Source organism: Equus caballus, chromosome 11 (genome assembly GCF_041296265.1).
Source record: "Equus caballus isolate H_3958 breed thoroughbred chromosome 11, TB-T2T, whole genome shotgun sequence".
Classification (NCBI taxonomy): Eukaryota; Metazoa; Chordata; class Mammalia; order Perissodactyla; family Equidae; genus Equus; species Equus caballus.
In genome coordinates, this window is record NC_091694.1 from 5,534,266 (window position 1) to 5,560,408 (window position 26,143).

Below are 26,143 nucleotides of genomic sequence, written 5' to 3' on the forward strand. Positions count from 1 at the left end.
AGTTTGCTATAGAGCCTCAACCATATTCAAGTGCATCGTTTTGGGGCCGGAATTCTCCGTAGGGGGTGCCTCTCATTGAGAAGCACATTCATAGCTCCACATTAGTGGAATCAGGTGATGGCAGCCTGACCCCTCCATGACCTTCACCTCCACCTCATGGTTCTAGCGTTCATGGATGACCATTGCCTTTGGGGTTGCTAAAATGGTGGTTTTCTGATTCTACTATTTCTCCTGCACTTATTGTCTCAATTCTGTAAAGAACTTCCCTAACAGCTCTGTGCTTCCTCTAAAATAGTTTTATAAGAAAGGGAGTCTTTTATATTGGCTCCTATGAGCTTTTATCTCCTTTGGTAATTTTTTAATTTTGAAATAATGTTAGACTTACAGAATAGTTGCAAGAATGGTACAAAGAACTCCTGTATACCTTTCATCCAGATTGCCCAACTGTCAGCATTTCATTACCGTGGCTGAATCATTTTCTTTCTCGATGATATAACTTATCAACCACTTAGAGTGAACCGCACATGTGATGATCATTCCCCTGAGAACACTATAGTGTATGTTCCTAAGAACAAGGACATGCTCTTAAATAATCACGAGCAATGATCGATATCAGAAAACTAACACGGACACAATTCTATTGTTTAATCTATGACCTTATTCACACTTTGCCAGTTGTCCCAATAATATCTTTGATTTGAACAAATTCCATTTCAGGATCCCATCCAGGACTGAGCACTGCTTTTCCCATCTGTCGTTCTCTTTAGTTTCCCTCATCTGGGATGGCTCCTCGGTCTGTCTTTTGTAACCTTGGCATTTGGAGGAGGACAGGCCAGTTATTGAGTCAATTCTGTGACCCTCTGACGTGAACCGTCTTTGACAGCTTCCTTGCTTTCTGGCACAACAAGGTGCCAAATTCATTTGTACATTTCCTGTTCCCAGTCTTAATCGGCCATTTCTCGAAGATCCCTGGTTTCCTTCAGTGGGAAATGATATTTAGAGAGAAGAGCTGAATTCCAATGATGCTGCTGTTGACTGGGACGAGAGGTGAGTGGGACTGGAGATGCACAGCACCGGGCTGGAGCAGGGCTGGCTCTCTGGCTGTACTCGAGACCCCTGCTCTGGAGGAATGGCAGTTTCAGGCTGGCCTTTGTGGACCAGTTTTTCTGAGCAGGAAAATCAGGGGGCCATGTGGACCTTGCCCACTGGAACGGCTTTGGGTATGACTCACCCAGCATAATCCCTGAGTTCTTTTCCGACTCATTTTTTTATGACAGACTTTATTTTATTTTATGGCTTGGGAGGTTTATTTGTTTTCTCTTATCAAACATTACTGATTTACTATAGTCTTGGAAATACAAACACAGAAGTGGAACGGCAGGAGGCAGTCAGGGAAATGTCAGGATCCCTGTATAAACATAAGGTGACTGAGTAAAACGGAACTCCGATTACAATTAAGCAGTAAATACACAACGCCACAGAGGACGCGCTCCGTCCCCGGCTATCCAGCACACCCGCTCACCCCAGAGGCAACTGTTCTGGCAGAGTCCTTCCCGCTGTGCTCAGAAGGGTCCCTGACTCGTGGAGAGAGCTACTCTTAACTCTCAGCAATCCTCCCTCTTGTTCTTATGAATTCTCTAAAAGAGCAAACTTCTTAAGTCATGTGCAATCTTGGGTCCTGGCTTCCTACCATTCCTCTGTCCCTGGGGCCACAACTTCCAGGAAATGGAAGTCTGAAGTAGAGGGACAAGAAGAGCAGTGCCTACCTCGTGGTGCACATTTGGCCTCTAAGTTTCCCAAATGTGTTGATATTTTAAGAATCTAGAGAAATAGCACTTTCTTCTTATTAGGCATGGCTCAAATGGGAAGCCTGAGGGGATCTTTCTCCTCTTTCATAGACGTCTTCCTAGTGTAAAGGCCTTATCATATGTACAAGTATGTCAAATAAAAGACCCTTACTTATCCTTTATCTCCTCATGAGTCCTTGTTAAGGGTCTGGGGATAAGAAAGTTTAGTGTAACACGGAAAAAACCCTAGGGAATACCAGATGCATGGAATGGCCACATTGCTGCAGGTAATTCACATAGAATTTCCATCCTGTAGGAAGTTTTGGGTGTCCAAGGTAAATAACATACCCAGAGAGCTTTAGCTCATTCTCTCACGAAGCCCTTTTCCTGGACTAGGCTGAGCATCTCTTTGCTCACGTCTGATTTTGGCATCTGGGTTGAAAAAGCGGTATCTGATATTACCATGTATTTGTTTTGTTTTCATTCAACTGATGTACCACACATTTACTAAACACCTACTATGTAAGAGCAAGTGTGCTAGGGGATGTACAAATGAGTTATGGCCCCTGGGCTCAAAGAACTCACTGTACAATAGAAGCAGAAACAAATAAGACTTGTAATAAAATGTTATTGATCAAATCTTGGTAGGGTACATGTGAGTGCAAAGGACAGAGAGGTCAACTCTACTTGGGGTGTAGAAGAGCTTAACTTACTTCGGTTTCATTTAACAACCCAAGAACCAGTCAATTCCAGAAGGTTTAGGGGGCTTATCTGACATGAGAGCTTTATCTAGTATACAAATGATGACATATGACAAGACGTTGACTGTCAGACATAGGAGAGCTCCAGGAAGATGAATCCCACTTGGTTTCTCCTGCCTTTAGTGGTTTCTGAAATTGTATGCTGGCATAAGTTCTGGTGGATGAACAGAGCTGATATGGGACATTCACACACTTAAAGCAGTGAGCCTCTGAGCACCACAGACACGTGCAGGGCTAGGTGGGGCCTAAGAGGTATGGTCAACCAGCTCGTGTTACAGATGATGACACTAAGGTTTAACTATTCCCTGTGGCCATATAGTGTAGTGGTGTGGGTGCCTAGACTCCCTGGGTTCAAATCCTGTCTGTGCTACTTCCTAGCTGAGTGGTCTTGGGCAAGTTACTATGAGTCTCGCTTTCTTTATCTGTAAAGTAGGGATTTTAACGACCAACTTCATTGAGTTGTTATGAGGAATAAGACGAAATATGTAAGTGCTTAGCACAGAGTCTGCGCCCTCGTGAACTATTATTATTATAACCATTATTGAATGATTTGCTAAAGGTATGCAGCTAAACCGCGGCAGGGTGTAATGAGGGAGACGGGAGGCAGAAGAAATGCACTCTGCATTGCTGGCAGAAGGAGCCTGCTCGCTGTAGAACCCACTGATGCCCGGTTAGAGCCACGGGCTGCAGAAAACAGCTTTCCCACCTTGAGAAGGGAGAGGATGGCCCAAGGATCAAAAGACTTTTGTTCCCAAAGACACTGGAAGGTCACATTTATTATATGGCTTGGCAAACGGTTGCCTTTATGAGTGGCAGTTGTGCCACTAATTAGGTGATAAATGTCTCCTTTGTAGAGAGTGAAATGTGCATTTCTGAGAGCCAAGGGCAGCTTAAAACAGAACAAATCTTTCTTGAGAGGGAGGGAGAAGATTCGATGAACTTCTTGGCCAGTGCTCCAAAACAAGCAACAAAGAGCCGGAAAACGAACGAGAACAACGAAAACAAACCCAAGGGGTGCTTGAATTCAGGGGAGCAAGTTGATCTCAACAGGGAGGAATTAGCTCTTGGCCTGGAAAGCGGGGAGAAGTCAGAGCACCGTCAGTGTCTCCTGCTCGTGACTCTATGCCGCACGCACGAAAGACGCTGGATGTAATTAGTTTGCTTCTTTTCAGAGACCTGTTTGTTGAAATGGAGTGTTCTACTGGCAAGCGGTTACATAAAGGACAACGTGGGCACAAAGGACCCAGGTGGAGAACCTGAACTAACCCTTCTTTGGGTCTGATTTGGGTAGCGCCCCCGTCTTTGTTTGCTGCGTCGGGAGCTGGTGCATGCCAAGCCTCGCCCTGCGGTTGCCCACGGCACCCGTTTCTGTCTATATTAACTTGACTTTGCTGTGCCTCCGTTTGCATTAGCGTCTCTTTACTCTTCCTGCATTGTGTTTGTGATTTTTTTTTTTGACATCGAAAAAAAATAGTTCGTCAGAATTTGTTTCCCAAACCTTTACTTTACTTCCAAGTTTCACGGAGAAGTTTGAAATGTTTGAGAGACGTTGTCCTGGAGAAAAGACCAGAAAAGCGGGAGAGCGATGGATGTGTTTCTATAATGACCACAAGACACTCGTCGTACAGCAATTCAGGGCTCCAGGAACGACGCAGAGAAACACATGTGCTTTTCACCACCTGTGCTGTGTTTAGCACACCCACCTGGCTATTCGGCAAACCCCGTGAAAGGAAATTAGCACCATCCTCAACCTTCTGGAGCCTCCATGGTCCCCTCCTGGCTGTGGGGGCCAGGCCCCTATTCAACACCCAGACTGAGCCCTTAAAACCCTCTCCAGCTGAAGCCTTCCTGTGGCTTCTCAGCACACTCAGAATAGACCGAAGGTCCTCACCCAGACTTACAAGGCCACGGGCTCTGGTTTTCCACAGTGAGGGCAAATACAAGTGAGAAATAAGAGGCTTAATTCCCCTGTTGAAAATAAAGGACGAGACTTCCCTCCCCTTCCCTTTTCTAAGAGCATTTGCTTTAGAAAATGTCTACATTTTCTCAGTCTCTTTGAGATGTATGTGAATCTTGTTAACGCTAAAGAATCGTCTTGCCAGAATGTCTTTCTCAAGGACTCAGGAAGCACCTCTTTGAAATGTCACCATCAAGGATGATAAGTGCCCCTGTCTCCCAGCCTCTCTGGGGGTGAAGTTAGAATGGACTCTGTGTGGCAAATGGTGCTGTCGAGTCCCCTTACTTGAGGACCACTCGTTATTTATCTTGCGAACGTGTTTGAAATGAGTTGTATCCGCTGGGCTGCGTAAAAGGGCGAGAGTTCTTCCTGTCTGCAGGCTCTTGGTGGCTTGCCTGTGGTGCACCCTGAATTCTGGCTTAGTGCTTATTCATTAGCAAAATTGTTTTCTTTCTCTTCTACCTATGTAGAGAGGTTTTTTGGGTCGGAAGAAGATTTTCTTTTAATGCTATTTCTCCAAAGCTAGCTACCCCTCCACCCTCCTTGTTCGCTCAGCTCCAGCCACACGGGCTTCTGTATTCGTCTTAAAAAGCGTTAAGCATGCACCTCACTCGGGGCCTTGCGTTTCTTGTTCCTTAGGCTTAGCCTTGTCTCTGCCCGCGTATTCCTTGTGGCTCGCTTGCTTCTTCCACCCGGTCCCTCCTCAGAGAGGCCGTCCCTGACCACAGCTCTCCGTCCTCTTCATGTTTCCTCCTGGCACAGTCACTGTTTACTTGATTCTAGTCCGTCTCTCCTCTAGCAGCTCGCCTCGTGTGGGCAGCACGTGGCCTGTGTGCTCATCACTGTGTCTGCAGCCCCAACTGTGCCTGGTGTTGGAGAAACAAAATTAAAAATGTCTCCTGCCAACCCAGAACGCCTTTCCACAAAGGTGCCTTCCATATACCAATTATTAACATTGCAGGTGGACTATAGTACGATTTGGCCATTAATTCTTGAGCCTTCCTCTCTGGGTACTGGTGGAAATCTGAGCCAGATGTGGCCAGGGTGGAGTTTTCCTGCCTGAATCTCATCCTCAGCCTTCCTAGGGCTGCCTTGTATGTGTCGACGTCCCGCGTTATCCTGTGGGCCTCACTGGCCACGTCGAGAACACGGCATGGGACACCTTCTTGTACTCAGCTGCTCACATCCTCTTCCTGTGTATCTCCAGTGGCCCCAAATGTCTTCTTTGAGACAAGCACACACCCGTTTACAGTTCCTACTCCAGGAGGCCAGCATGTAGTAATCTCTCCATAAATGTAAAATAAACAAATTCACCAGCAAAAACTTTGCTTTCATGTCACATTTCTTTTCAATGGCACTTGTTGCCATGACACTGGGCTATGGTGCACATCTACCTTAGCTTCAGACTAATTCCTCCAAAAACAGAGTAGATGACTTCCCGTGTCCTGGGGAAGGGTAAGCTATGATCTTAGAGAATGAACCAGGGTTCTTTTGTTGATATTGGGGTCTTAAGAGAGCAGGAAATACTGTATCGAGATACTGAAGAAATGTCATCAAATAAGTCTATCAGGGACCACCTGGCCTTTCCAGCCTCTCCAAGAAGAACACCACAGCTGCCCAGAGGGCTCTCAACAGGTTGTCCGGTCCAGATTGTGTTCCAAGACTAGCACACCTGCTGACCATGACCTCCAGGAAGTAGAATGTTCTGTACGAAAGAAGGGCTAGAAAGGCAACTTAATGTTGAGCCGTTGCCTAGGGCATCCTTACCCATCGACTCCTTCACTAAACTACAGAGTCATTCATTAAAGTTCTATTTTTTTCTTTTCGCCAAATGGCATTATTTTTGCCTTTGTGTTTTTGTGAGAGACTTCTATGAAATGAATATGTCCTTTGAGCCTGTTACAAAGACAAATACTGTGTCTTTAGGAACCAGAGACTTTCCAGCTTGAAAAAAAAAAGTTTGGCCAAAGAGAAGTATAGGATGGTATCAGCTTGAGACATGGACAAGAAGAGCCCTTTCCCTGGACCCCACACTTTAGAAGGCTCCACATCGCAGACATATACGCCCAAACTTACTAAAGACCTATGTCACTTGGATCTGGTCCTCAATGCTGGCGCAGCACGACCCATAATCGTCAGCATACACTTTTTTTTTTAAAGATTGGTACCTGAGCTAACAACTGTTGCCAATCTTTTTTTTTTTCCTGCTTTTTCTCCCCAAATCCCCCCAGTACACATTTGTATATTCTAGTTGTGAGTACTTTAGTTGTGGCATGTGGGTCACCGCCTCAGCATGGCCGGGCGATTGGTGCCATGTTCGCGCCCAGGATACGAACAAGTGAAATCCTGGGCTGCCGAAGTGGAGAGCGAACACTTAACCACTTGGCCGTGGGGCTGGCCCCAACATACTCTTTTATGATTAACACAGTTCAGGCCCTAGAGAAAAGCTTCCCCACATCCTTTTCTCTATGTCTTCAAAATCAAAGGCAACAAAACCAAAGGCTATGAAGATGTATATGTTCTTCAGAGATGGCACAATCTGGAAAACAATTAAAAGGGGTGGTAGCTCCATGATAATAGTAGAAACAAGCAAAAGGGCAGACCAGCCGGATGTTTAACAGAAAGAACCAGGGAAAGAGGCAGACAAGAAGAATCCTGCCAGGATCCCACTCATTCCCAGGGTTCCTAAAGGCATATGTGTATGTGCCAGGCTGCACCCACGCAGGAGCAGTCAGAGCGGGACATGGAGCAGACTTGGGAGCACTCCCCACACCACACAGATCCGTCAGGGGAGGGCGGGAGCACACTTCTGACCAAACACTGGCTGAACAGGCAGCTGCTCTGACCCGGGGTGACTCCTAAGAAGTCAGAGTTAAAAATAAAACCACACGCATCCTTGGTGGTCTGGAAGACCGTGCAAATGCCCAAGGCTGCGCCCCCTCAGAAGGGGGAACTTTTGGGCTACTGGTCCTCGGACGCATATGGAGCAAAATTGTAAACTTCTGAACAGCCTCCAAGCCACACACCCATCCAATAGTAAAGAAATCAAAATCCAAATGGTTACAGGGGCTTAAGCACAACCTTTAATCAGTAAGTGACTTAAAAAAAGAAAAATTTCAGCAGAGACACCAGAAGCTGCCTGCAAACCAGGAAATAGACTTCACAGAACTAGTTAAAAATTAAACAAACAAATGCCCAAACAGACAGCAGTTACAAGAACAAGTCCCCCTGGGTCTTGGAGGCCAGAAGGCAGTGGGACGACAGGAGGGGATTCAGTACGTCCTGTTGCTGAGGTATATCATTTAAAATGTCTGGTTTTCAACAAAAATTATAAGATGTGCAAAGAAACAGGAAAGTGTGATTCACACACAGGAAAAAATATCTAGCAATAGAAACTGCTTTGGAAGGGGGCCAAATGTTGAATATATTTGACAAAGACTTCAAAGCAGCTATTATGTGTGTTTTAAAAACCCATGGAAACTGTATTTAAAGAATTAAAGGAAGGTGTGATAATGATGACTCATGAAGTAGAGTGTTAATAAAGAGATGGAAATTTTTTTCTTTTTTTTTTTTTTGCTGAGGAAGATTGGCCCTGAGCTAACATCAGGGCCAATCTTCCTTTATTTTGTATGTGGGCTGCCACCACAGCATGGCCTCCAACAAGTGGCGTAGGTCTGTGCCTAGGAACTGAACCCAGGCCACCAAAGTAGAGCACACCAAACTCAAGAGATGGAATTTTTTTTTAAAGGCCAAATGGAAATTCTGGAGTTGAAAAGTATAATAATCAAAACCAAAAATTCACTAGAGGGGTTCAATAATAGAGTTGAGTTAGCAGAAGAAAGAATCAGCTGACATGAAGATGGATCAATAGAGATCATGCAACCTGAAGAATACGAAGACAAACTAATGAGGACGAATGAACGGAGCCTCAGGGAAATGCGGAACACCATTAAGCACACCAAAATATGAGTAATGGGAAAGGATGCAGAAGGAGCAGAGAGAAAAAGCATTTCAAGAAATAATGCCTGAAAACTTCCCAAATTTGATGAAAAACACCAATCCACACATCCAAAAAGCTCAACAAAGTTCAAGTAGGATAAATACAGAGAGATCCACATCCAGACGTGTCATAGTCAAAATGTTGAAAGCCAAAGATAAAGAAAATCTTGAAAGCATCAGACAAAAAACAGCTAGTCCAGTCAGTAGAAGCGTTAACAATGAGACTGACATCTGACTTCTCTTCAAAAACAATGGAGGCCAGAAGGCAGCGGGACAACATACACAAAGTGCAGGAAGAAAAAAATAGCAACCAAAAATCCTACATTGGGCCAAGCTAATCTTTCAAAAATAAAGGTAAAATAAAGTCATTACACATTAAACAAAAACTGATAGAATTATTTGCCAGCAGACTTTATTTACAAGAAATACTAAAAGAAGTTCTTCAGGGGCCGACCTGGTGGCATAGTGGTTAAGTTCACGCACTCTGCTTTGGCAGCCCAGGGTTTGCCAGTTTGGATCTTGGGCGCAGACCTACACACCACTCATCAAGCCATGCTGTGGCGGCATCCCACATAGAAGAACTAGAAAGACCTACAAATAAGATATACAACTATGTACTGGGGCTTTGGGAAGGAAAAAAAAAGAGAAAGATTGGCCACAGATGTTAGCTCAGGGCCAATCTTCCTCACCAAGAAATAAATAAATAAGTAAAAAGCTACTATGAATTCAGCAACAATTTCATTTAAAAAAAGAACAAGTTGTTCAAGCAGAGGAAATGGACCCCAGACAGTAATTCAAATCCACATGAAAAACCAAGAGCACCAATAAAGGTAATTATGTACACAATAATTGAAGACAGCTTACTTACATATTTATTTTTATTCCTTCTCTTAACTGATTTAAAAAGCAATTGCACAAAATGATATCTATAAACTGTATTGTTGGTCCAATAACACATAGAGGTGTTAATATACTTGACAATAACCTCACAAAGGAAGGTGGTGTGAATGAAGCTATATTGATAAAAAGGAAATGACACCACCTGGCAATGCAGATCGACAAGGAGAAACAAAGAGAACTAGAAATGATTAAGAAGATTAAACTTTTTTAACTCCGTAAATACATTTGTGCTTTCTTTTTCCGCTTTGCTTCCTTAAAATACATGACTATATAAAACAATGATTATAATAATGTATTGTTGAGTTTGTAACGTACGTAGACATGAAATGTATAACAAGAAAATCACAAAAAGAGAAAGGAAAGGGGTCTATAGAGGAATAAAGTTTCTGTCACTCACTGGAATGAAGTTAGCATACATCTCAAGCAGTAGATTCTGATATGTTAAGATGTGCATTGTAGGCTGCAGAGCAATTTTAAGTCCTATATCAACCACTAGAAAAATAAAACAAACAAAAAATAGTTTAAGAGCATTAAAGGAATTAAAATGGTATGTTAGAAAATATCTACGTAAGTTGAAAGGAAGTGGTAAAGGAGGAATAGAGGAACAAAGTAATCATGAGACACAGGAAAAAGCCAAAAAGCAAACGGCAGATATAAATCCACCATATCAATAATATCATTAAATGTGAGTGGTTTAAATAATCTAATCAGAGATTATCAGACTGGATTAAACAAATAAGATTCAACTATACACTGTCTGTAAGAGACACTCAGATTCGAAGACACAAATAGGTTGAAAATAAAAGGGTGAAAAAATTATGCAATGCACATAGCCACCGTGAGAGAGCTGGAGTCACTATGCTAATGTCAGACAGATAGGCTTTAAGATAAAAACTGTTCCTAGAGATAAAGAGGGACATTTTCTAATGAGGAAAAGGTCATTATACCAAGAAGATATAACAATTATAAACACATACACACCTAACAATAGACCTCCAAAAAATATGAAACAAAACCTGACACAATTGAAGGGAGAAGTGGACAATTCAACAATAACAATCGGGAACTTCAAGATCCCACCTTCAACAATGGATAGAACTATTCAGCAGAAAATCAACAAGGATGGAGAAGATTATAAACCTACTCAACCCAACAGACATCTATAGAACCTTCCACCCAACAGGGCAGAATACATATTCTTCTTATGTGCACGTGGAACATTTTTTAGAACAGATCATATGCTAAGCCATAAACACCAATAGATTTAGCATTGAAATCATACAAACTGTATTCTTCAACCACAAGGAATTAAGTCAAAAATTAATTATAGAGGGGCTGGCCCCGTGGCCGAGTGGTTGAGTTCGTGTGCTCCGCTGCAGGCGGCCCAGTGTTTTGTTGGTTCGAATCCTGGGCATGGACATGGCACTGCTCATCAAACCACGCTGAGGCAGCATCCCACATGCCACAACTAGAAGGACCCACAACGAAGAATATACAACTATGTGCCAGGGGGCTTTGGAGAGAAAAAGGAAAAAAATAAAATCTTTAAAAAAAAAAAAATTAACTGAGAAAAGAAAGTCTCTTCAACAAATGGTGCTGGGAAAACTGGACAGCCACGTGCAAAAGATTGAAAATTGACCATTCTTTTTCACCACATACCAAAATAAACTCAAAATGGATCAAAGACCTAAAGATTAGGCCTGAGACAATAAGTCTTTTGGAAGAGAATATAGGCAGTACACTCTTTGACATCAGTTTCAAAAGAATCTTTTCCGACATTATAACTCCTCAGTTGAGGGAAACAATAGAAAGAATAAACAAATGGGACTTCATCAGACTAAAGAGCTTCTTCAAGGCAAGGGAAAACAGGATTGAAACAAAAAAACAGCTCGCTAATTGGGAAAAAATATTTACAAGCCACTTATCCGACAAAGGGTTAATCTCCATAATATACAAAGAACTCACACTGCTTAACAACAAAAAAACAAACAACTCGATCAAAAAATGGGCAGAGGACATGAACAGACATTTCTCAAAAGAAGATATGAATATGGCCAATAGACACACGAAAAGATGTTCATCATCGCTAATCATCAGGGAAATGCAAATCAAAACTACACTAAGATATCACCTTACACCCGTTAGATTGGCAAAAACATCCCAAACCAAGAGCGACAAATGTTGGAGAGGTTGTGGAGAAAAAGGAACCCTCATACACTGTTGGTGGGAATGCAAACTGGTACAGCCACTATGGAAAACAGTATGGAGATTTCTCAAAAAGTTAAAAATAGAAATACCCTATGACCCAGCCATCCCATTACTGGGTATCTATCCTAAGAACCTGATATCAGAAATCTCAAGAGTCCGTTGCACCCCTATGTTCATTGCAGCATTATTTACAATAGCCAAGACGTGGAACCAGCCTACATGCCCAGAAACTGATGATTGGATAAAGAAGATGTGGTATATATACACAATGGAATACTACTCAGCCATAAAAAAAGACAAAATTGGCCCATTCACAACAACGTGGATGGACCTCGAGGGCATTATGTTAAGCGAAATAAGCCAGTCAGAGAAAGACGAACTCTATATGACTCCACTCATAGGTGGAAGTTAGTATATTGATAAGGAGATCAGATCGGTGGTTACCAGGGAAAAGGGGGGGTGGGGGGGGCACAAAGGGGGAAGTGGTGTACCCACAACATGACTAACAAAAATGTACAACTGAAATCTCACAAGGTTGTAATCTATCATAACATTAATAAAAAAAAAAATTAACTATAGAAAGACATTTGGACATGTGGGGGATCAGAATTGGCCACCCCAAAATCTGTCTCTTTGCCTTGCCTTGATTATTTTTACAAACAAAAGACTCTGAAAGAAACTTTGACCTTCGCCCTAATTTCCTAAAAGAAATTTAAACTAAAGCCTATCTCCAGGACAGGCCATCACCATAGATAATTCTGGGTATGGGTAGACTGGGAGGATCCTTGCTAAGCCCACTCTTATCAAAGTTCTATTTACCAAACATTTGCTTTTCCATCTCCATGTGAATTGCCTTCCTCCCCTTTGAAGCCCCAAACCACCACTGCCAACATCCTCCTCTGTCTTTACCTGAAGATGGCATTTAAGATGAGAACTTCTGCCGTTTTGGTGAGTTATTCAGTTTTCCTGAGTCTCTCCCATGTATACGTGTTATAAAGCTTGTTTGATTTTCTCCTGTTATGCTGTCTCATGTGAATTTCAGTTGTAGCTGGGTCAGAAAGACCTAGAGTGGATAGAGGAAATGTGCTTCCTCCCCTACAGGAAATTCTCAAATATGTGGAAATTAACACTGTTAAATAACCAATGGGTCAAAGAAGTCACAAGCGAAAATTAGAAAATATTTTCAGATAAGTAAAAATGAAAAGCAACAATTATGGGATGTAGCAAAAGGAGTGCTTATATTTAAAAAAGAAGAAATGTCTCCAAAAAAATAACCTAACCTTCCACATTAGGAAACTAGAAAAGAAGCGAACAATCTAAACCCAAAGCAAGTAGCAAGAAGGAAACAATAAAAATTAGAGTGGAAATAAATGATATACAGAATAGAAAAACAATAGAGAATGACCTTGGGGTAGGCAATGATTTCTTAGATAAGACACATAAAGCAGAAGTGAGAAATGAGATTGATAAATTGGACTCCATCAAAATTTTAAACTTTTGTGCTAAAAAAGGACACCATCAAGGAAGTGAAAAGACAACTCACAAACTGGGAGAAAATATTTGCAAATCATGTATCTGATAAGGGACTTGTATCCAGAATATATAAAGAATTACAACACTTCCAGCTCAACAGGTGGTCTAGTGGTTAAGATTGAGCCCTCTCACTCCCAGTCAGGGAACCACACCGCCCCTCTGTTGGTTGTCACACTGTGGTGGCTGCTTGTCGCTGTGATGCTGAAAGCTCTGCCCCTGGTTTTCAAATACTAGCAGGCTCGCCTATGGTGCACAGGTTTCATCAGAGTCTTCCAGACTAGACAGACTAAGAAGAAATACCTGGCCACTGCCAACACAAACAATCCATAACTAACTTCTAAATCAAAACTGGGGTGAGTTTATTATGAGCTAGAGTGAGGATTATAACCGGGAAGGCCTTAGAAGGCGTTCCAGAGAAGCATGGGTTTCACTACTGTCTTATATCTTTTCAGAACAAAGAAGATACATTAAACACACCCAGGACACATTTTCAAAGAGGTAGTCAGTTGAAAATTAGCAGGTCAATATGACTGTGATGCCAGGAAAGGGACTAATCCAGGTGTCGCCAATAGGGTGTTACCAAGAGGGCATAGGAGGGGAAGCATGCATTCTTTATCCTGAGTGCTTTCCTTACTTTAATGGACAAGCAGATCTACAGTGTATGTTTGGCAGGCCATAAGTCAGCCTTTCTAGTTCAAGCCGAATCAGTTTTGAACTCGAATAGTTACCCCATATACCTCAATATGTGAAAATCTCTTGTCATTTTCTCCTTTTGATCAATAATATTTCGACAGAAAGCATAGCTGATCAAAATATTGTCCCTCGGTGCCAGGGTGGTTGCTGCCTGCCCTGGGCCCATCATGTCTCTCAGTGATAGGCTTTTATTTCATTGATTTGCCCAGTTATCCACGTTGGGGGGAAACAGATTTAGTGGACAAGCATAGAGGTAGATATTTTTTGGTTTGTTTGTTTGTTTGTTTTTTGAGGAAAATTAGCCCTGAGTTAACATCTGCTGCCGATCCTCTTCTTTTTACTGAGGAAGACTGGCCCTGTGCTAACATCCATGCCCATCTTCCTCTACTTTATATGTGGGACACCTACCACAGCATGGCTTGCCAAGTGGTGCCATGTCCGCACCCGGGGTCCAAACCAGCAAACCCCAGGCCTCTGAAGCGGAACATGCACACTTAACCCTTGAGCCACCAGGCCAGCCCCTTAGAGGTATATATTAACAGGGGAAGTGTTTCATAGGCTATGTAACTTGTCAACTATTTTTAGATTATCATACAAACATTGCACTCGTGCTTTTATGTGACTTCCTATAGTTACATTGTTTATAACAATCATAGAACAGGTAATCCGATACTTGAAATGATTAGCTTAAAAATGAACTCTTAGGGGAGGAATTCCAAGATGGCGCCGTGAGTAGTCCTCTTTGTCTCTCGCCCTTCGAGTCTACAATTATTTGGACACTTATCGCTTGACAAAGGATATCCAGACAGCATCTCAGGACGTCTGAGACACCCACGCGACTATACATCGGAAGGCGGACGGACTTTCCTCCGGGAGGATGTGGAAATAGGTGAAAACTCTCCGACCCCGACGGGCAGCCTAGTACCCGCAAGCGGCTTTCTTCCAACGGACGCCCCCAGAGGATCCACACACATCTAGGGCAGGAGCGAGAACACAACAGAGGAGCGACGGTGGAAACAGGTGACCAGAACCCTACTTAAACCCCCCGCAATTACTCCTAAACGCAGAGGGAAACTTTGGAGTTGCACACCTGAGCCCGCGGGGAGAGTCTCTCCCCGCCATTGGCGGGGAGACCCGGCCTGGTGCTCGGGGCGCCCGGAGGGTCCCAGAGAGAGACACGGAGGGCACGGAGGTCTCCCAGCTGCCGTTGCCCGCCCCGTGGGACTAGGGATTGCCGGAGATCTCGGAGAGGACCGGGGCGGGGGAACTTTCAAAGGCGGGTCTGGCGACCCGGTGGGGAAGCGCCGGAGCTCCCCCAGGCAGCAGACAAAACTCTCTGTCTGCCGGTAGCAGAGGGGCCACGCTGAGCACTCAGGGCTCCCGGCAGAGGCCCGGACAGAAGCCCAGAGGGCGGGGCGACCCCCAGCTGCCGTTGCCCGCCCCGTGGGACTAGGGATTGCCGGAGATCTCGGAGAGGACCGGGGCGGGGGAACTTTCAAAGGCCGGATCGGCGACCCGGAGGGGAAGTGCCGGAGCTCCCCCAGGCAGCAGACAAAACTCTCTGTCTGCCATTAGCAGAGGGGCCACGCCCAGCATTCAGGGCTCCCGACAGAGGCTCGGACAGAAGCCCAGAGGGCGGGGCGTCCCCCAGCTGCCGTTGCCCGCCCCGTGGGACTAGGGATTGCCGGAGATCTCGGAGAGGACCGGGGCGGGGGAACTTTCAAAGGCGGGTCCGGCGACCCGGAGGGGAAGCGCCGGAGCTCCGCCAGGCAGCAGACAAAACTCTCTGTCTGCCGGTAGCAGAGGGGCCACGCCCAGCATTCAGGGCTCCCGGCAGAGGCTCGGACAGAAGCCCAGAGGGCGGGGCGTCCCCCAGCTGCCGTTGCCCGCCCCGTGGGACTAGGGATTGCCGGAGATCTCGGAGAGGACCGGGGCGGGGGAACTTTCAAAGGCGGGTCCGGCGACCCGGAGGGGAAGCGCCGGAGCTCCGCCAGGCAGCAGACAAAACTCTCTGTCTGCCGGTAGCAGAGGGGCCACGCTGAGCATTCAGAGCTCCCGGCAGAGGCCCGGAGAGAAGCCCAGAGGGCGGGGCGACCCCCAGCTGCCGTTGCCCACCCGGTGAGGCTAGGGATTGCCGGAGATCTCGGAGAGGACTGGGGCTGGAGAGAGTTCCAGAGACCCAGCTTAGTAGCCTAGGGGGAAACCCTACAGGCTCACAGAAGCCTTAGGGAAAGCCTCTGCACAGCACCAGTAGAAGGCACCCAGCCGCCAGCCACAAGGCTGGAAGACCCCAGGGCAAAAGCAGCATAGCTAGGTGTACTAACCACAGACTGTAGAAGATGCCAATAGCTCTCCTGCGACCCATAGAGGACAAGTGAGATTTGGTGGGTGCCGACAGCAACCGAGCGACAAATAAAAGTGATCCCACCCCTGGCCGCTGGAAAAGCCCATAACACCGTTGCAGACCCCAAGGAGAGAGCGCATCTAGGTGGGCAACAACAGTAGGCACCTGCAGCCTGAAGCCCCCCGTGACGGCCCCCACGGCAGAGGAGGGAATCCAAAGGGCCACTGTGGCTACGAAGAGGGGCCCAGGCCCAGTTAGCAACTACGGACAGGGTTCCTGGTTGGTGAAGTATAAACAGCTGCTCCCCCCACTGCAGCAGCTGAAACAAGTGAAAGGAGCAACTAAACTCTATCTCCATGCGGAGGCACAAATCAACATCATCAAGCAATATGAAAAAATACATTAAATCTCCAGAACAGAAAGAAAGTAACAAATACACAGAAAACAATCCCAAAGAAAATGAGATATATAACCTAAATGATGATGACTTCAAAACAGCCATCATTAAAATACTCACTGAGTTAAGAGAGAATTCTGACCGACAACTCAACGAGTTCAGGAGCTATGTCACAAAAGAGTTTGATACGATGAAGAAGAACCAAACAGAAATACTGGAAATGAAGAACACAATAGAGGAGATTAAGAAAAATCTAGATGCTCTGAACAGTAGGGCCGATAATATGGAGGAAAGAATTAGCAATTTGGAAGATGGCAATATAGAATTGTTGCAGGCAGAGGAGGAGAGAGAAGCAAGACTTAAAAGAAATGAAGAAACTCTCCGAGAATTATCAGACACAATTAGGAGATGCAACGTAAGGATTATAGGTATACCAGAGGGAGAAGAGAAGGAGAAAGGGGCAGAAAACCTATTCAAAGAAATAATGGCTGAGAACTTCCCAAATCTGGTGAGGGAGATGGATCTTCAGGTGACAGAAGCCAATAGATCTCCAAACTTTATCAATGCAAGAAGACCAACTCCACGGCATATAGTAGTGAAGCTAGCAAAAGTCAACGACAAGGAGAAAATATTAAGGACAGCCAGGCAAAAGAAACTAACCTACAAAGGAACCCCCATCAGGCTATCAGCAGATTTCTCAGCAGAAACTTTACAGGCTAGAAGAGAGTGGAATGATACATTCAAAAATCTGAAGGACAAAAACCTACAGCCGAGAATTCTCTACCCAGCGAAAATATCCTTCAAATACGATGGAGAAATAAAAACTTTCCCAGATAAACAAAAATTAAGGGAGTTCATTGCCACAAAACCTCCTCTTCAGGAAATCCTCAGGAAAACCCTCATTCCTGAAAAATCCAAAAAAGGAAAGGGGCTACAAAACCAAGAGCAGAGGAGATAAGTAGAAGGACAACAACAGAGAGTAGCAGCTCTACATCAGAACAGATTAAACCATGGGACGAGAAACAAAGGAAACTGAAGAAAACCGGAAAACAAGACACAAAATGGTAGTGGTAGGCCCCCACGTCTCAATAATCACTCTAAATGTAAACGGATTGAACTCCCCAATCAAAAGACACAGAGTGGCAGGATGGATCAAAGAACAAGATCCAACAATATGCTGCCTCCAGGAAACACACCTCAGCCCCAAAGACAAACACAGACTCAGAGTGAAGGGATGGAGAACAATACTCCAAGCTAATAATGAACAAAAGAAAGCAGGTGTCGCTATACTAATATCAGACAAGGTAGATTTCAAAGCAAAACAGATAAAGAAAGACAAAGAGGGACAGTATATAATGATAAAAGGGACTCTCCACCAAGAAGACATAACACTTATAAATATATACGCACCCAACACAGGAGCACCAAAATTTGTAAAGCAACTCTTAATAGAACTAAAAGAAGACATCAACAACAATACAATAATAGTAGGGGACCTCAACACACCATTAACACCAATGGACAGAACATCCAGACAGAAAATCAACAAGGAAATAATAGAATTAAATGAAAAATTAGACCAGATGGACTTAATAGATATATATAGAACACTTCATCCAAAAACAGCAGGTTACACATTCTTCTCAAGTGCACATGGAACATTCTCAAGGATTGACCATATTTTGGGAACCAAAGCAAACATCAATAAATACAAGAGAGTTGAAATAATATCAAGCATCTTTTCTGATCATAACGCTATTAAACTAGAAATCAACTACAAGAAAAAAGCAGAGAAAGGTGCAAAAATGTGGAGACTAAACAACACGCTTCTCAACAAACAATGGATCATTGAAGAAATTAAAGAAGAAATCAAATATTATCTGGAGACAAATGAAAATGAGAACACGACATACCAAATCATTTGGGATGCAGCAAAAGCAGTCCTAAGAGGGAAATTCATCGCAATACAGGCTCACCTCACTAAACAAGAAAAAGCTCACGTAAGCAACCTCAAACGACATCTAACAGAACTAGAAAAAGAAGAACAAACAAGGCCCAGAGTCAGTAGAAGGAGGGAAATAATAAAAATAAGAGCAGAAATAAACGATATTGAAACAAAAAAGACAATAGAAAGGATCAATGAAACAAAGAGTTGGTTCTTCGAAAGAATTAACAAAATTGACAAACCCCTAGCCAGACTCACCAAGAAAAGAAGAGAGAAATCGCAAATTAATAAAATCAGGAATGACAGAGGAGAAATCACAACAGATACCAATGAAATACAAGAGATCATAAGAGAATACTATGAAAAACTATATGCCAACAAATTGAACAACCTGGAAGAAATGGACAAATTCCTAGACTCCTACAATCTCCCCAAACTGAATCAGGAAGAAATGGAGAATCTGAATAGACCAATCACAAGTAAGGAAATAGAAACGGTAATCAAAAACCTCCCCAAAAACAAGAGTCCAGGACCAGACGGCTTCTCTGGAGAATTCTACCAAACATTCAAAGAAGACTTAATACCTATTCTCCTCAAACTGTTCCAGAAAATTGAGAAAGATGGAGAACTCCCTAACACATTCTATGAAGCCAACATCACTCTGATCCCCAAACCTGACAAGGACAACACAAAGAAGGAGAACTACAGGCCGATATCACTGATGAACATAGATGCAAAAATCCTCAACAAAATTTTGGCAAACCGATTACAGCAATACATCAAAAAGATTATACACCATGATCAAGTGGGATTTATACCAGGGACACAGGGATGGTTCAACATCCGCAAGTCAATCAACGTGATACACTACATTAACAAAATGAAAACCAAAAACCACATGATCATCTCAATAGATGCAGAGAAAGCATTCGACAAGATCCAACACCCATTTATGATAAAAACCCTCAGTAAAATGGGTATAGATGGAAAGTACCTCAACATAATAAAGGCCATATATGATAGACCCACAGCCAACATCATACTCAATGGACAAAAGCTGAAAGCCATCCCTCTGAGGACAGGAACAAGACAAGGGTGCCCACTTTCACCACTCCTATTCAACATAGTTCTGGAGGTGCTGGCCAGAGCAATTCGGCAGGAAAAAGAAATAAAAGGAATCCAAATAGGTAACGAAGAAGTAAAACTCTCGTTGTTTGCAGACGACATGATCTTATACATAGAAAACCCCAAAGAATCCACAGAAAAACTATTAGAAATAATCAACAACTACAGCAAAGTAGCAGGGTATAAAATTAACGTGCATAAATCAGTAGCATTTCTATACACTAACAATAAACTAACAGAAAAAGAACTCAAGCACTCTATCCCATTCACAATCGCAACGAAAAGAATAAAATACCTTGGGATAAACTTAACCAAGGAAGTGAAGGATCTATACAATGAAAACTACAAGACTCTCTTGAAAGAAATAGGCGATGACATAAAGAGATGGAAAGACATCCCTTGCACATGGATTGGAAGAATAAACATAGTTAAAATGTCCATACTACCTAAAGCAATATACAGATTCAGTGCTATCCCAATCAGAATCCCAAGAACATTCTTCACAGAAATTGAACAAACAATCCTAAAATTCATATGGGGCAACAAAAGACCGCGAATTGCTAAAGCAATCCTGAGCAAGAAAAACAAAGCCGGCGGAATCACAATCCCCGATTTCAAAACATACTACAAAGCTACAGTGATCAAAACAGCATGGTACTGGTACAAAAACAGGTCCACAGATCAATGGAACAGAATTGAAAGCCCAGAGATAAAACCACACATCTATGGACAGCTAATCTTCGACAAAGGAGCAGAGGGCCTACAATGGAGAAAAGAAAGTCTCTTCAACAAATGGTGCTGGGAAAACTGGACAGCCACATGCAAAAGATTGAAAATTGACCATTCTTTTTCACCACACACCAAAATAAACTCAAAATGGATCAAAGACCTAAAGATTAGGCCTGAGACAATAAGTCTTTTGGAAGAGAATATAGGCAGTACACTCTTTGACATCAGTTTCAAAAGAATCTTTTCGGACACTGTAACTCCTCAGTTGAGGGAAACAATAGAAAGAATAAACAAATGGGACTTCATCAGACTAAAGAGCTTCTTCAAGGCAAGGGAAAACAGGATTGAAACAAAAAAACAGCTCACTAATTGGGAAAAAATATTTACAAGCCACTTATCCGACAAAGGGTTAATCTCCATAATATACAAAGAACTCACACTACTTAACAACAAAAAAACAAACAACCCGATCAAAAAATGGGCAGAGGACATGAACAGACATTTCTCAAAAGAAGATATGAATATGGCCAATAGACACATGAAAAGATGTTCATCATCGCTAATCATCAGGGAAATGCAAATCAAAACTACACTAAGATATCACCTTACCCCCGTTAGATTGGCAAAAACATCCAAAACCAAGAACGACAAATGTTGGAGAGGTTGTGGAGAAAGAGGAACCCTCATACACTGTTGGTGGGAATGCAAACTGGTACAGCCACTATGGAAAACAGTATGGAGATTTCTCAAAAAGTTAAAAATAGAAATACCCTATGACCCAGCCATCCCATTACTGGGTATCTATCCTAAGAACCTGATATCAGAAATCTCAAGAGTCCGTTGCACCCCTATGTTCATTGCAGCATTATTTACAATAGCCAAGACGTGGAACCAGCCTACATGCCCAGAAACTAATGATTGGATAAAGAAGATGTGGTATATATACACAATGGAATACTACTCAGCCATAAAAAAAGACGAAATTGGCCCATTCACAACAATGTGGATGGACCTCGAGGGTATTATGTTAAGCGAAATAAGTCAGTCAGAGAAAGACGAACTCTATATGACTCCACTCATAGGTGGAAATTAGTATATTGAGAAGGAGATCTGATTGGTGGTTACCAGGGAAAAGGGGGGGTGGGGGGAGGGTACGGAGGGGGAAGTGGTGTACCCACAACATGACTAACAAAAATGTACAACTGAAATCTCACAAGGTTGTAATCTATCATAACATTAATAAAAAAAAAAAAAAAAAAATGAACTCTTAGGCATAGCCTTAGTAAGAAAAGGGATTCGTCCAGGGTTGTAAGATCAGTCAATCATCTCAAACTGCTGAGCAATCGTTACTCTAGCTTGCATGCCAATCATACAACACTGAGAAAACAGTAATTAGTTTGAATATTATGACTAATACAAGAATTCCAAGGAGTAATAGAAATAGAAATTGCAATCTAGGTCACAAATGGAAGCCAATACCAGAAGGGAGCCAACTAAACAAATCAAAACCACATATAAGATTGCTTAAGGCATTTACCTGCTTTTTTTTTTTTTTAATGTGCTTTAGCAGAAATGATACATGGACGGACTCGTCAGGTATAAAAACACAGCATTCAGTTAAATGATATATGTATGTACCACCTTGGGATGCTGTAAGAATATCTAAGGTCATTCTATTTTGAAGGCCAGCCTTTCCTGCTTGACTACTGTTAAGGGCCTCTGTATGTGATATGACATCCTCCAGCCCCAAAGGAGGAAGAACTATGGCTGGCTTCTTGGTAGAACACTGAACGATCTCATCAGGCCTTAAAGAGAGGGAGATTGGCAACAGATGTTGCCTCAGTCTGAATCCTTCCTTGCATCCAAAGGAAACTCAGGGTGCAGTGTTTTAGCCATCCAGGCAGGAACCAAGGCCAGAGATTTGTTCCCTATAACCACTGAGTTCCATTATGAGCCAGCCATAAATAAATGTCTGGCCTTCAAGACCAGTCTGTTCCAAATCAGTCAGTTTCTTCAAGCATGATAGTGTTTTGAAACCTTAAATGGAACAAATATAACATAGGTATACAGTTTAAGCATAACAAAGGTTTAAATGTGGAGACACAAGTTTGGGAATACAGGCCTGGTCTGGAGTCTTGGGACAGCTGTCTACAACAGATGCCGTCTTCTTCTCATCCTGGTATGGTCCTTTCCAACAGGCTGCGAAGACGCTTTTATTTGATGCCTGACAAATAAAAATGGCAAGCAATAGGATATATTGGAGCATATGAGGAAGCCATTTGGTGTAAACCTAATTCAGCCTGACCTTGTTTTTCCAAAAGGGCCTGACCGAGGCCGATGAGCATGCACTGTATATCTGCTTTAGATATTCCCTATGGCAAGAGCAAAGACCCTTGAGATAAAGGTGCAACTTCCCTCCCCCTCCCAACGTTGGCATTTCTTTAAGGATTAAACATCTTTCCTTAGGCTAGAAACTGATTGCTGCTGTACTCACCTGTGACCACCCAGCTCAAGACAATGGACTTGCCTCCTGCTACGCCCTCCGAGAGAGCAGCCCCACTACCTGCTGTGTCCATCAAGCGCTGTGCTGACAGGGCAATCTTGTGACTATTGTGGGAGGGACATTTCAATCATATGTGAAACGTCATGTATGGGGGTATATAACCACTCTGTACACCTTACTTCCTTGGTGCCCTTTCTTCCTTCGGGAAGAAAGGCCCCGGGCCATGGTCCTCAGATTTCAGCTCAGAATAAACTCACCCAAATTTTCATTTATAGATTGGTTATGGATTATTTTTGTCGACATGCCTCTTTTGGTAAATAAGTTCTTGGGGTTCTAGTCCATAATCCTTAAGGTCTGGGAGCTCTGTGAAAAGCATCAGCTACCAACCTGTCACTTAAGCGTCTCAATGGGACCCTGATAACAACGTAATATCTCCCTTAAGCAAAGTCGGTTCGTATATTTCCTCATCTAATTGCATAGGCTGTCCAGTTATCATCTCGAAAGGAGACAGTCAGTGCTAACCAAAGGGTGTAGATCTAAGATTGAGGAGCTTTTGGCCATGAGAGATTAAATGCTCTGAAAGCTTTGCCAATTACGTTTGATTATGCTGTTAGTTCCCTCCACCAATCCTGAGGGTCAGGGAGAGTAAGGGCGGTGGAAATGCTGCATTATTGGCCAAATGTTACAAATAGATTTAATTATCTGTCCAGTGAAAAGAGCTCCCTAGTCACCGTGTAACTCAGTAGGAATTCCTCAAACAAGAATTATCCTTTTCAATAATAATTTACCTAAAGCCGTGGCTCTCCTGACGGAAAAGCTTCAAGTTAACATGAGAACACACAGATCATTACAAGATGTTTATCCTCGAGATGGTGGCATTTGGACAAAGTCCAATTGTCACACCTCAAAGGTTTCCTTAGGAAGAGCAAAGTGGCCTTGTGACTCATGAAATCATTTCTCTAGATTATATTTTGGGCATGTAGCACAATGAGTATAGGCTTTATGAGCCACTGTGGGAAAAAGTTTCCAGAAATATTGTTTCCCTCCTTTTGTTGCCACCTTTATTTCTTCTCTTCCGTGGTGATTTCTTGAGCCTGTAGAAGGAAAGCTCTTAGTGGGTTAGCAGAGGTAATGGAAAGTAGCTGGCATTCTTGAGGCTGCACAGCATATCCAGCTTGATAACATCCTTGCTTATAGTTTAAGTAAGGCTTACCTGTAAAGCAATTAAATAATAGAATGCAGCTGTGGTTTGTTCCCCTTGTGATGTTGGAAGCAAGGTAGCAGGGTTAAAATAGTGAATAATCTTTACCTACACAATATAACCAAAGAAGGTTTATCATCATTTACTTGACAATGCTTCCCATGCAATTTAGCATTCCCAACAAGCCTAATTAGTATCCCCCCCTTTATAGGAAGAGAACAAATCTCTTTGAGAAGTCCCAGGGGCCCTCTGAAAACCCTCAGAGAAATTCTCTTCCTTCTTTCAGGTCAAAAGAAAGCCTTCATTCAGGATTTGAATATTTTTTTGAGGGAGAAGCTTGCCAAAAATATCAAAAGGTTTTCAAACACTTGTTCAAATAGGAAACAACACTCTGTGAAACAATGCTCAGGTGTGCATTCAAAAGGACAGCAGAAACAGTCAAGAGCAAACGGTTAACACAGTCACAGAAATCTTTTGTTTTTTTAAAGATTGGCACCTGAGCTAACAACTGTTGCCAATCTTCTTTTTTTGTTTTTTCTCTTTCTGCTTTTTCTCCCCAAATCTCCCCAGTACATAGTTGTGTATATATATTTTTTAGTGGTGGGTCCTTCTAGTTGTGGCATGTATGATGCCGCGTCAGCACATGACGAGTGGTGCCATGTCTGAACCCAAGATCTGAACCAGCAAAACCCTGGGCCACTGAAGCAGAGCACATGAACTTAACCACTTGGCCATGGGGCCAGCCCCAAAAGAATTTTAATAGAGAGACCTCAGTCCTTTTGAACATAGGAAATTATTTTAACAAAACATAGATTTTCTATCTTTTAGGTAGACTTTACTCAAAGAAAAACCTTTTATAACCTCTTTATCAGGAACAGACCAAAAGTTCAAGAAAATGATCCTTTAGAGAGAGAAAACCAAATTTTAGTTTTTGCACCAGCTTATTTTTGACATTGAAACTCAGTTACTTAATTGGATTTCCTTTAATCTTAGCCAACTTGACCAGGCATAACACTCTCTCAGACCTTCTCTTTCACAAACCTTCTATAAGTTTCTTTTTACATTCGGAATTTGTCCCATTCTTTCATTCTTCTGTTCTAGTACTTTAGTACAAATTTATCTTTCTTAACCCAACAAACAAAAATACTTCCATTCTGGGGTCTGCCCGGTGGTGCAGCGGTTAAGTGTGTACTTTCTGCTTCAGCAGCCCTGGGGTTCTCCAGTTCTGATCCCGGGTGCGGACATGGCACCAAGTGGCAAGCCACGCTGTGGCAGGCATCCTACATATAAAGTAGAGGAAGATGCACGGATGTTAGCTCAGGGCCAGTCTTCCTCAGCAAAAAGAGGAGGATTGGCAGCAGTTAGCTCAGGGCTAATCTTCCTCAAAAAAAAACAAAACAAAAAACTTCCATTCTTTATACCTTCTTTACTGAAAACAAATTTTACTTTCCTTGTATACAGAGCTGTTTTCCTTACTAATTTTTAGTAGCTTTAATTACGTATATTAATTAGAACGTTTAACCCTTACAGACCTTAATTTCTAAGTAAAAACTAAGTAAGCAATTATAAACTTTCTTTTACATTAGCATTTTGGGGCAAATTTATAACTACCTTTTATAATTTCTAGAAACATGTTACCTTTGTAGTACAATCTTTCAGTAAAACACAAGACATGTTTCCTAATAGACCCAAACACTTTTTAGTTTCTCTGTAATAAGAAGCCAAAAGTAGATAAACTTAGATACATTTAGCAATAATGTTTCAGTATTTTATCTTATTTGAAAATGACCCAGACACTCAACAAGTTTTTATCATTTAACTGAATCCACCAAAACTCCAAAGTTTCAAGTTACCAAAAGGATTTGAAAGCTGGTTTTTTTTAAGTATTAAGACCATAAAACATAATTATTGTACCCACAAACTCTTACTCATTTTTATCTGTCTGAATCATTTGTTTCCAACAATTATATTCAGCTTACCCTCAAAAACTTCATGAGACATTAGACTAAATTAGCCATCATTTAAAGCTGTTATTTTGCTGATGAATTTGTAACAGACAAC

At 42.6% G+C, this 26,143-nt stretch overlaps 1 long non-coding RNA gene across 1 annotated transcript; it reads left to right on the forward strand.

Annotated features, from left to right (window-relative positions):
- The first annotated feature begins 940 nt into the window (after positions 1-940).
- On the forward strand, positions 941-5,828 carry LOC138916103 (uncharacterized). The gene is made up of 2 exons (XR_011422809.1): positions 941-1,047; positions 3,721-5,828. It is a non-coding gene; the product is annotated as an uncharacterized lncRNA (long non-coding RNA).
- The last annotated feature ends 20,315 nt before the right edge of the window (positions 5,829-26,143 follow it).